This window comes from Drosophila serrata, unplaced genomic scaffold (assembly GCF_035046125.1).
Source record: "Drosophila serrata isolate PLE 108 unplaced genomic scaffold, ASM3504612v1 contig_276, whole genome shotgun sequence".
Taxonomy (NCBI): Eukaryota; Metazoa; Arthropoda; class Insecta; order Diptera; family Drosophilidae; genus Drosophila; species Drosophila serrata.
The window spans coordinates 4,149,810-4,163,303 of NW_028257174.1; the positions used below are offsets into that span (position 1 = coordinate 4,149,810).

Here is a 13,494-nt window from a genome sequence, read left to right on the forward strand (position 1 = left end):
ATAAAAAATGTAAAACATAATTATCTCTCTTTAATTTTCTTAGCTTTTACCATAAATGTTTATTTTTAAAAGATTTCTCAAGTAAATAAAGCATAAATTATTTACTAAGGATATATTTAAGGTGAAAGTACTTTTATTATTTACTAAAGAAATATTTCAGATTAAACTTTTTCTTTAATTAATAATAAATGCTGTGTTTAATTGAATAATATGTCAAAACTAAAGATTGAAATGTCTAAAATAATTCTTTCTCTACACTTTCTTAATGCTTTTATGGTAATTTTTACCTTTTAAGTTAAATTAAATGCCTTAAAAACTATTTTCAAAATGCATTGTAAAGTAATAACTACCTTTACTTTACAATGCGTTCTAAAAATACTTTTTAAGTCACAAAATAATGTTTCCCCTATAATTTCTTAAGGCTTTTAGAGATTTTCTTTAATGGTTATTATCAAATATTTGAAAATATTTCTTAAAGCGAATAATAACTTCACCAGAAGCTTTAAATTGTAAACAAACTTTCCATCAGTTTCGAACATCTTCCCTTTTCCCTAATTTCTAAATACTTTCACCGCTCAACTTTAATTTAAAATCCTAAATAACTCTTTATCTTCTTAAACTAAAATCTAATTATGTGATTAAACCTAAATTGAAAATATATATATATATTAAGCACTCCCCCTTAAGCTAGGGAAGCAGAACTAATTGTAATTCCATTATTAAAATCAATTCACCCCCGCAAAAGCCTGCAACTAATTCCCAGCGACTTTGGTGAAAACTTTAAGGACCTTTCCTACTTTCCTATTTTCCTACTTTTCCACACCCCTGTTGACACCTGGGGGTAGTTCACCAATCACCTGTGGTTGAGACCTCTTCCTCTTTGGGCATATTTATTGGAAAGTGGGGGGAAAAAACGCGCTAAAATAATGAGCTACTTAAAAGAAAATATGTATGCAACTGGCAGCCCGAGTGCATCAGGAGCCTGAAATCCTGGGCCCAAAGGAGACCAACTAATGCGAATTTGCCTAGGAGAGCTCACTCTCTCTACCCTTCGGAGGGGGTAGAGGGAAACTAGGTGGGGGGGAAGGACTATAAATTTCCGGAAAATGGTGGAAAAGGGAGGCTCTCGATTGACGGGATTTCTGGCCCAAGGAGTCTAATGATGGCTTTGGCAAGAGGAGAAGAGAAGGAACTAAGACAAACTAAAGGAAGACATGAAAATTTTCGATATCCGTGCCTAACGACTGAGGGTGTAAGTGTGTTAGAGAGAGGTGTGTGTGTGTATAAGAGAGGTGTGTGTGTGTGTTAGAGAGGTGTTTGTGTGTGTGTGGGGGTGCGGCAATGAGATTTTAAGAGCTTCCTTCTTCCTTCTAAGCTAAAAATTTTGTTATCGCCATTGGCAGGAAAGGAAGCACTGAAAAATACTATATTACTGGGTACATATATACATATATTCCAAATCTATATATATATATAGAGAGAGGGGTATATATATATATAGCCTCTAACGAGCTATCCGCTGGAGGAAATTGTTGGAACCGAGAGGGACTTGGCCCCGATTTGCTGCTTGTCTTGCATTTAATGTCACACGCTTCATTATTTCTAATTGGCAAATTTTCAATCAGCAGGCGAAAAACAGCCTTGAAAAAGGGGTGGGGGTTTTTCCGGCATGATTTTCCTAAAAGGACGGGGCGGGGGGCAGGCCTGTTTCTATTCCCAGCGCGTAAAATTTTTGGCCTGGCGCGCTTGCGACTTAACAACTTCAGAATTCAATTATGCGACACAGAGTGAAATCAACATTATTGATAAGCCGCAAGGACAAACGAAGAGAAATGGTTGGACTGATAGCGGGGGGGAGGCCACAAAAACCAGGACCAAGATCCGGTAAGCGGAGAGAGAGAGACAAGAGAGAGAGAGAGAGAGAGAGAGAGAGAGAGAGAGAGGAGCAGATACAACCAGAGATGGAGACGTTGAGCAATCAAGCCCCTTTCCTAGGTTTTCCTTCTCCTAAAATCCAACAAAACTTTTGCCCTGTGTCCAGGGGAAGGAAAATCCTTGGACTCCGCCCCCCCCCCCCCACGAACCAGGCCAACAAAAGAAAACGTAATGCGCAAATTATCGTAATTATAAATTAAGTCGACGTCGGTTTGCTTCACACAAAAAAAAAGAGAGACTTGGGGGGAAAGAGTGCTCTCCTCCAACGCAGTTGAAATGTTGGAAAATGTAATGAAAAATAACCAACCCACCCACTGGCATTCGAAAATAGATTTCCACTATATATATTTATATATATCTCACTCTCTATATATATATATATTCGTATATAACGAGCTGTAATTCCCTGGGCCTGGTTGGAAGTTTTTTTGGAACGACCGGAGGTCTTACAAAGTTGCGTCTTCTTGCGCTGTGTAAAGTGGAAAACTTTTTACCCAACGCTATTCCCAACTCCCCAAAAAAACGCTTAAAAAAAATAGATATGGAGAGACAGAGAGAGAGAGAGAGTGGGTTATAGAAAGAGATAGAAACAAACAACTAAAGCTTGTGAAAATTTCACTTATTGTTGTTAGTCGTCGTCGCCGCCGCCGCCGCCGGCTGTAAATGAAGCCATTTTGTGTACCAAAAAATAATAACTAAAGTAAAAACAAAAGAAAAAAAGAGTAAAGAAAAGGGGAAACCCCCTTAGCCGTTACACCGTTATGATGCCAAAGCTGAGTTGGCATTATTGGGTCGAGAGTTTCCCTAATTGTGGGCCAAGACAGACAAAACCCCCAAGTTAACCATAAACCAAAAGCGTTAATTGAGCGACGACAACGACGAAAGTCTCAGACACAAAACACAGGGTAACAGTAGCCTTAAACAGGATATTGGAGGCAGGGGGAAAAGGAAGCAGAGAGCCTTCAAAAACAATTGAAATGCCTAAGGAAAATCATTCCTCCCTTTGGGGGGGAAAAACGACAGAGGCACTTACAAAAATTTACAACTTTTCTATGGGGGGGCGGGAGAAGTGGAGCGACGGCGTCTATTAAAAATATTTAGCTGAGTTGTCAGTCGTTTGTTTGCTGATTGAAACTAAAATTAAATTTAGCCAAAAAAAAAAAAAACGGAAATTGTTTCAATAATACAACGAATTTTGAGAAAATATTTCAAAAAGTATTGAAATTAATTTTTTAGAATTAAAAGAAAACAATACAACAAAACTAACTTTGGAAAGCTGAAGTTTCTATACCCTAGCCCTTTGCAATCTAATTATAAGATCGAATTTTAAATTCATCCTAATTTATGATTAAAATATTCGCATTCCTTAAATCAATATTTATCAATATTTTTATATGACAATTTCTGGAGAAATCAAAGTTTGAAAAACTCATAACTCAGTCAAAAAAGCATTAATTTTCAATCGGAAAGCTTTCCTATGTTAGTTTTTATTAGATTAAGAAATCTGCATACTCAATTTAAAAAGTAAAAAAATTAATATTTTTTCGTTTTTTTTTTTTTAATTTTAACCGCTTAAAAAATGTTGAAAATTTTTGTAAATTTTTTTTTTTGTCTGAGATGGCTAGATCGATTCGGCTGTTGATGCTGATCAAGAATATATATGATTTATAGGGTCGGAAATGATTCCTTCACTTAGTTTTAAGCTTCTGACTAAAATTGTAAAACTCTGCAAAGGTATTACTATTAGTACATAGTAAAATTTGGGTCACTTTTGAAACAATCATAAGAATAAATAATTAATATTCGTTAACTATTTATAATTAAGTGAGGCGGTCAATACAAATTGCTATATCACTTTAAATTCAAATTAAGTACTGGCTTCCATGGCAATAAGGCATTGGAATTGGATAAATAAAAAGTCCATAGCTAGAAAAACTAATTCTAAGCCTTGGAGGTGATCCCTACTATAACATAATATAATTGTCATCGTCAAGACTTACCCCAGTAAGTGGCAGATGGTGACTTTAATTAAGCATGGTCATCTTCTTCCTGTTTATTCTCATCCATTCCATAGGCTTGTTGACAATATTTGGGTCCAAGTGCACTATCACTATCACTCCCACTATCACTGGAGATGTTATCACTTATAAGGCCACGTACATACTGAGTCGGCGCGCCTTTAGCGCCCGTATTTATACTTTCCCAGCAAAGAGTAGATCAGAGAGCGTAAGAGCGAGAGCGCGAGAGTAAAAGAGATGCCTCTAGAGTGAGGCAGAGGTAGGCAGTGTGAGGCAGAGGGAGATAGCGAGAGTAAGGGATCCCAGAGAGACAGAGAGGGGCATACATATAACGAATGTTCCCAAGGCAGCTGCATATATATATGATATAGTCCACCGATTTTGATAAAATTAATACAGTAATTATATATTAATACCAAATGGCTTTATATTTAATTAAAAATGATAAAAATATGTTAAAAATGGGAAGTTATTGTTTTTTCCATATTTTACAGGAAAATACAAATTTCAAGATATCATAACTTAGCCAAAAATGCATTATTTTCAATTTTGACAGCTGTTCTGTGCTAGTTTTTATAAAGTTTATAAATCTGCATACCAAATTGAAAAAGAAAAAATTATAACATTTTTGACAATTTAACCATGTAACCCCTTATAAAATTTAAAACAATTTTGTAAAATAAATGTTCTGCTTGAGATGGCTAGATCGACTCGGCTTTTAATGCTGATTAAGAATATATATTATTTATAGGGTCGGAAATGACTCCTTCACTTAGTTACAAGCTTCTGACTAAAATTATGATACCCTGTAAAGGTATAAAATGCAATAAATGAATATAAATAGGAAAAAGAAGAGCAACCCTCAAGAAAAACATGTTTAAAAATATTTTAGTGAATATTTGTCAAATATTCCTGGGTTTCTTAAGTAAATAATTGAATTTCCCTTAATTCTTAGCAAACTTGAAGTGATTAATTTGATTAATCAATTACCTAATCATATATATTTACCAAGCCACAATAATTTATAAAAGACCCATGAATTGACCCTTTTTATAACAATAAATGACGGGAAATTTCCAAACCTTTTTCAACTTTAAACTATTTCCCACATTCAACCCATAAAGATATATGACACCCATCTAAAGCAAAGAGAAATTCAAAAATAATATATGTATATATATCGTATATCGTATATATAGTATATGTGAGATAGCTTTGGCAATTTTCACTGGGGTTATCTATGCAGACCGATCAGTTCGAATTGGATACAGGATACACTTTTCCAACCACTTTGCCACTTTTGCTGCTCTCATTCCAAGAGGGATGCCGCCCTTGGGGTATCATCATCAGCAGGAGTACTTCCCTCCCCCAAAAGTCCTGCCACCATCTTTAGCCCCCCCCCCCAGGACACAGACTGATGGATGTCCTGGCCCGGAGGCATTTTCCTCTCTATGCATAAGTAGCTGGGAAATTAACGCCAAGCTGGGGGGCAGGGAGCAGGGAGCAGGGAGCAGGGAACTAAGACAGCGATTGATGCGTGACAGGGGGGGTTGAAAGGGCAGTGGAAGGAGCAGGAGGAAAATGAAGGTCCTGGGACAGCGGCAAATTCCAATGAATGGTTATAAATTGAAAATGACTAAATGAAATGAGTAAATATTGACAGATTGACTGAAAGTTGGCAGGCAGCATTGGTGTCCACACCCAGGGACAAGGTTTGACAAGTCTAATTTGTTGATTTGCTTCAATTTTTTTGTTGGGTTCTTTTTTTTCACTTGTTATATATATATATCTAATCTATATCTTTAGTCCTGTGCTTGTTGTTTGTGTCATTAGCATTTGAGGAGTTTTCCTCCGGTATTCGCATTTTCCATGTCCATTTCGTGTCTGTTTTGGTCAGTTTGAGCTTCGGACAAAGTTTTTTTTATATATATATGTATATATAATTTTCTTTTTTTGTCCTGCTAATGAGCTTAGGACCCTGCGCTGCTCTCTTGCCTCCACTTGTTGTGGGCCAAAGTGAACGGAAGTAATTATAATGGCTGCGCGGACATGATTTTTGGCATTCTAATTGAATCAGGCGAGAGAGAAACAAGTCCCCCTTCTTTTTTATCCCTCTCTCTGGTGCAAAAAGTTTGAGTACTTGGCGGGTGAGTGGAAAATAAATGGTTTGCTTTGCTAACAAAAAAATATATATAATAAAAAATAAACCATTAACACAGGGAACAGAGCCAATTGAATGTTTTTTCTAGTGTCAAAAACAAGAAAATATAATTATTTACAATGGAAATATATTTAATTCCAAAAATAAACCACACTGCGTATACGTAATTTTTTGGTTTTTTTTACTCAAATAAACTTTCTGATTTAAGCTCATGGTAAGTTATAATAAATATGTATTTTCCTAAGCAAAAATCCATATAAATAATAAGTAAATGTAGTCCACAGTGCATATACGTAATTTTTGCTTACCAGAATTAAAATTTTTCCCTCCTATTTGAATAGTTTCTGATTTTATTATGGAAAATATGTATTTTAAGTTTAAAAATGTTAAGTAATAAATGCCTTAAGGTTTAGAATATATTTTAAGCGTACCATGAAAACAGTGCGTATACGTAATTTTAGGTATGAAGATTTTTATTTAACTATAAACAAGATAGGAAACTTCAGACAGAAGTAGTTAACATAACCTTTCACTAAGCAATTGGATTATAGAATCGAATCCAAGATCTATCATAACTAAGCTTAAAATACAAATCGATATTTTTAAGACAATTTTTTCGACAAGTCTAAACTTAAAAATACCATAACTCAGTCAAAAAATCTTTAATTTCAAATCGGAAAGCTGTCCCATGTTAGTTTTTGTTAGGTTAATAAATCTGCATACTCTATATAAAATTGAAAAAAAATTAAAAATTGTAATCAATTTTTTACGATAAAACCCCTTATAATATATTGAAAAAAAATTACAAAAAATATTTTCTTTCCTAAATGCATAGAAAGATTCGCCTGATCAAGAATATGTATAGTTTATAGGGTCGGAAATTACTCCTTCACTGATTAAAATTATAAAAACGTCTGCTAAATTCTTAAAATTGCTGTTTTTTTTTATATAATATTTTTATTTTGACAAATCAAAGTTTAAAATTTTCATAACTCAGTCAAAAAATCATTAATTTCAATTCGGCAAGCAATTCTGTGTTAGCTTTTTGAAGGTTAATAAAACTGTATACTCAATTTAAAATATAAAAAAAAAAAATTTTAATTTGTATCGAATTTTTGACAATTGAAACGATAAAATCCCTTAAAAAAGTTGAAATATTTTAAAAAAATTAAATTTTTGTCGGACATAGCTAGATTGAATCGGCTTTTAATGCTGATCAAGAATATATATGATTTGTAGGGTCGGAAATGTCTCCTTCACTTAGTTACAAGCTTCTGACTAAAATTGTAATACCCTGTAAAGGTATAAAAATTCATAAATGAAGATAACTAGGGAAAAGAATTTAATACTCGCAAATTTCATTTATTCATTCATTCAAAATTTATTTAAAAAGTTAACAAAACAACCCGATTAATTGGTTTTGTAAATAATAAAATAGATAAGAATCATAACAAGCTTATTAAATGATAAAAAAAACCTAAAACAAGCTTCTAATATAGTAAAAATGGTACAACATTAGAAAATTGTACAAAAAATCATAAAAAACGACATGTTAACAATACAACATTCAAATAACAAATAAAGCCCAACCCACTACACTTTTTTAAATTGGCTCTAAAAAAGCACTCTTTAGATAAACCAATTTGGGCTTTATTCAAGGCCGCCTACACAGGGGGATGTGGAAAACCAAGATATACACACAGGGAAAACCATTTATTCTTGTGGCAGTGTGTGTGTGCGTGTGTGTTTTTGGGGTGCAGTAATAACAGACAGTATCAACATTTTCCTACACTATAGAATGCAATGAATATCCAACAGATATATGTCTATATACATATATCGTTTCTATATACATATAGGCTAAGAAAATAGATACTCGACAAATAGAGAGAGGGGGAGAGGGGGAGAGAAGGGGATTCGTTAGACATATGCGCCGTGTCTGATCCCCAAGTTTATCTAGACTCTCTATGGCACATTGGCTGTATAATAAATCGAAGTCACGACAAATATAAATAATAAAATGTATTTTATTTTATTTTCATACCCAAACCTCCTACCCTCTACTTGTTTTTTTTTTTTCTTTCTTTGCATTTCAACGTGCTTTTAGTACATAAATCTCGGGCTTACCCAAACCCAAGACTAAAATGGCACACACACACACACAGAACAAAAAATAAAATAAAAATAAATAAATAAAATAAAAGTTGTACGGAGAAGAGGAAAGAGGAGGTAGAAGGTCGCCTGAAACAACAGCTCTCCCTCTCTATCACTCTCCCTATCTCTGTCACTGCTATATGAATATTGTTTGTGCATATATAATAATAAAATAAATAAATATACACAAAAAAAAAAAGGAAAAAACTCCAAATGGAGAAAGAGAAGGGGAGAACAAGACAAAACAAAGAGCAAAAGAAAGAAGTAACAATAACAAATCCAATATTAGATGGCTATAACAACACAGTGCGTTCAAGTGTGCTTTCCAGAGACAGGGGCGACAGGGGGAAAGCTATTTTCCAGGGGGGGTGGAAGGGGGGGAGTTTGTGAATCCTTCGCTGGTCCTGGCAGCTGCTGCCAAGCGAAGCGCAGAGCAAAGTCTGATGTACACGTTTATGGCTATTTGCGAGATTTTTCCCCCACTCTTTCGAAAAAACCAGCTCAATAAAAGCGAAAGGAGACAAGGCCGAAAACAATGCGATATGCCAGTCTAATACACTGGAAAAAATGTGCTATTAATATCACTTACCAATGAGAAAAAAATATTCTTCAAAAGTTGAGAAGGGGTTTGGTTTGTGACTGTAAGAAAAAGGGGAAAATTAATTATTATTATATATATATTAATTATTATTACACATATATTAATTATTATTATATATATATTAATTATTATTATATATATATATTAATTATTATTATATATATTAATTATTATATATATATATTTATTAATATTATAGTATAGTTTTCAATATTTTTCAATATATTTATAGTTTAATGACCTAAAAATTCTAGTATTAATAAATTCAAAAATTAATAAAATAAAATATTGTAAAGTTCATTAAAAAATTACACAACATACATACTATATGCCCTTATCAACTTAAAAGATAAATATTTATTACCTTAAATGATCTTAAAAATACAAACCTTAATAAATCCTTAAGTAATGGTATATTGTTTTATCTATTTTTCTTAATATTACATAACTACAATCTTAAGAATTCAGTTATTTTTACAAAAATATTAATAAATTTATTAAAAAATGCGATAAACGAGTTTTTAAGACCATAATCAAATTAAAAGTTAATATTAAGCACCAGAAATATTCCCTACAATTCGATTTTAGCTTACTTTTTAAAATATAGATATAAATTTATGCAGGGTTTTACTCATATTATTTAAAATACATCGTATTTACTTCTACTAAAATATAATCCTTAAATAAACCACTAAAATTAAACTTTTATTTACATAAAATTCCCCTAGAATTTTTATAGAATTCCCCCTGAATTTCTCTCAGTGTCTAGACAAAAGTGGCCCCTCTTGAGGCAGGCTTATTTCGAGGTGATTTTAAAGGCATTAGGTATAAGGTCGATTGCCCCTGACTGAAGTGGATAATCATCAAATGATGCTACAATTACCTTTCCAACACTTGCACCCCCAAAAATACCCCACACTATATACCAAAATATATATAAATATATATATAGAAATATATAGATGTATATAAACGACCATAATCAAGAGCCATGAAACATAATAGGAGCCCTTTTCTGTGCGGAAACTACTTCTTAACGAGTAGGGTTTGGCCCCCAAGTATACTTAAAATTTTCCGCTCTAACACCAACACCCTGAAAATCTAATTTATATCACGTTAATGAGCTTTAATGTCAAAATTTTTGGAGGGTCCTTAACCCCCTCCTCCTCCACCCCCCCAAAAAAGGGACCTCTGAATTCTGGGAATGTGAAATGTTCACAAAAAAGAAAAAGTGTCCATTGTAAAAAAGTTTGCCCCATGGCTGCTTATCAAACCAAATTTGTGGCAATAAAATGAGACGGCCATGGAATTTGGAAAACTGCGAGCTGTCAAGAGAGGCAAAGGCCAGGGAAAGCGGCAGGGAAAACCGGGAATACACACCCATGACTAAGCCAATAACCAAAAGGTTATTTAATATTTGGCTACAGTTGGCAGCGGCTCCTCCTCAAAAAAACAGAAAGACACAAAAAAAAAACCATAACAAACTCCTCCCCAAATCCCAGCCCGACCCTTTCCCTATTTTCCACCGATTTTCCACCTCCCCATTTCCCCATTTCCGTATTTCCCATTCGAAATTTGAGCCAAGTTCGCACTTTTGTCTCCTTTCTCCCCCTGGCAAAACATCAAAGCGCCAAAGCAGAGGCGCCGCCAAGGATGAGGGCGTGGCCAGACTTACGCCTCTTTATCCTCCACCTCCTCCTCCTCTCGGCTATAGTTTATTTTGCTTTTTCTTCTTCCTGGCATTTTCCTGGCATTTTCCGAACCAAAGTTGAGTTGAGTTGGGTGCTTCAGCCATCGACGGCCTGCGGCCAAATATTAAAACAAATCTAAGCGAAAACGAAACGAAACGCATTGCAAAGTTGTCAACTCGATGTGATAACAAACACACACACACACACACACAGCACACCCTACACACCCTTGGAAAATCCACCCCTCCTCCCCTCCTCACCCAACTCATTGTTGTCAGAGTCCACGGATTTTGTGTTCGGCGGGAAAAACGAGAAAAAGGCAGAAACATTCGCAAATTTAAATGCAAATTACCAGACAAAACTGATGAGCAGTTGGTGGGAGAGGAACAGGGACACGGTGGGTACAAAAGTATTGACAGTATAGAAAATAATGGCCTAAATAAAGTCGAAACAGGTGCCTCACGCACACAAATACACACACACACAGTGGTGAAATGAGCGGAAAAGCAGCGGAAAAGCATCGGGGGGAAAATGTAGGGAATAAGCGCCGGCATATGTCGCATACAAAAAGACTAAATCAAAAAGTTTGCTGCCATCGAATCGAAATTGGAAAATGTGACGCTAATAGAAGCTAATACACGCGTATAAATTCAATTGTAAAGGTAACATATATTTGGTTTTAACCATATGGCATCAATATTCATATGCAAAAACATTACAATACAAGCTGGAAAATAAGAGATTGATGACTGAAATCGGGGGTATATATGAAATATTAAGTAAGAGAGGGATTTGTTAGATAGGAAACATCACTTAAAACTTGTAGCCTTTACTTGCTAAGAGCATTTAATTAGTTTCATTTTTATTTGTGTCTCAAATATATTCTTTGATGTATATATACATATGAATATAACATATTAAAATAAGTTTTTACCTATACTTTCTATAAATAAATAATATGAATACAGGCTCATTAGAAATTTTAGGTAGATTTTAAGAAGTATATTTTAAAAGCCAATATTGACAGAAAAAATACATTTACAAAACATTAAATATGTTGGAAAGGAGTGCTAAATATTTTAAATATATTTAGGATTCATTCAAAGAATTAAAAAAAAAAAAAACATTAAATATACATTTAAAATATAAGACATATTTAAATTATACTAAATATATACCAAAACTTTATTTATATATATTTTAAGCTTCAATCTTAAGCCCAAACTTTGTTTTTGAGTTGAATTAATACTAACAAAATGTGGTCAACAGTGCGTATACGTAATTTATTTTTGTAGAAATCTAAATTGTATTATTTAAAAAAATTATACAGCTTTGAGCTATATCTAGATGAATATGTAGATATAATTAGAATCTCAATACTAAGTCAGATCTTAAACCGTACTAAAACTTTTCGAATAAAACTAATGAAAGGCGGCGACAGTGCGTATACGTTATTTTTTAGCTTTTACAGCCTTTTGCTTTGCTCAAAAAAAGGTTACACTTCTTTGATTAATAATTTAAGAATATTTGTATAAATATATTCAGAATCCTAATCAACCCTTTTTGGGTTGGAAAAACCCTAACCCGAATGAGGTCAACACTGCGTATACGTTATTTAATGTAGAAAATGGAACTTGTATTGCCTTAAAGAAGTTATACATCTTTGATATAATTTTAAAATATATTAAAATCCCAGATCTCAACCCAGATCTTAAAACCTAATCAACCTTTTTGAGTTAAAATAACACTTACAAACGGCGGTCCACAGTGCGTATACGTTATTTTCCTTAGAAAACTAACATTAATTGTCTTGAAAATTATACAAAGCTTTGATATATTCTTAAAAATTATTGTTATAAATATATTCCAAATATTTTTAGAGACCAAATCTCAAGTCAGATCTAAAAACCTAATCCAACTTTGTGAGTACAATTTCCTAACACTGTGCCTCTCGCAACACACACATTTTTCCATTCCCGTGGACAAATCTCGGCTCATTTGGAGCGTTTTCAGTGTATTTAGAATAGCGATACATGATTACTCCCAGCTCGGTAGTTTTACCACGCCCACAACCGCCTCCAACACAAAGAGAGAGGGAAAAAAAGGAAAATTGTGGGAGGAAAAAAAAACATACACAGAGAAACCCACAGAAAAACGCACAGGCACAAACACAAGGGAAAAGACTTGCTGGCTCGGCACGCACATACGCAATATTTTGATGCGATTTTGTGGCTCGCCAAATGATTTCGCTGATGTTCATTCCACAGCCTCCCATCAGCCTCCATTTTGAAGGACCTAAAGGGGGTCACAGGATTGGGAAATGGAAATGGAAAGGGGACGGGGACTGGGGACTGGGGACTGGGGACGGGGACTGGGAACTGGGAACTGGGGGAGGGGGCCAAAAGGCCGAATCCATTGGGGAAAGAGTTCGGTGCAGGCCAGAAAACAGACGACAGGCAAAGGGATTTGTTACCATGTGACAACATGTGAAAAAGTTCTACCGGCAGCTGGAGATTTGCAGATGTGCAATTTTTCTCACAGTGTTTACCTGCCATTAACCCGCTTACTCCCACCTCCTCCTCCTCCTCCTCCTCCTGCTCTCCACACAGGTAACATCATTCGCCAGGGAAAATCTGCGGTTCCTGTCGCACTGAATGGAAGCTGAATATGTTGAATAATTTTGGAATGCATATTCAGGTATCTACATTTAGTGACTGATGGAAATGTCATCTATTTATCCGGATTATTACAGGACTTCTGGTCGCTTTGGCATAAAAATATAATTGTTACAATTTGTTACATATGTTGGAAATAATACTATTGTTTAAATGTAAAATTTGATATTTTAACTATATTTTGTGGTTTATTAAAGCCTTGGACAAATAATACAAATACAATTTGAGAACATAAACAAGAGTTGCTCATATTGTACGA

At 34.3% G+C, this 13,494-nt stretch overlaps 1 protein-coding gene across 1 annotated transcript in view; it reads right to left on the reverse strand.

The window, feature by feature from the left end:
• LOC110179556 (TWiK family of potassium channels protein 18) overlaps nt 1–13,494 on the reverse strand; it is an 87,894-nt gene that overhangs the window by 56,166 nt on the left and 18,234 nt on the right. Inside the window, exon 2 of the mRNA XM_086835582.1 lies at nt 8,858–8,907. The gene's annotated coding sequence lies outside the window, so the exon portion shown is untranslated. The remainder of the gene's footprint in view (nt 1–8,857; nt 8,908–13,494) is intronic.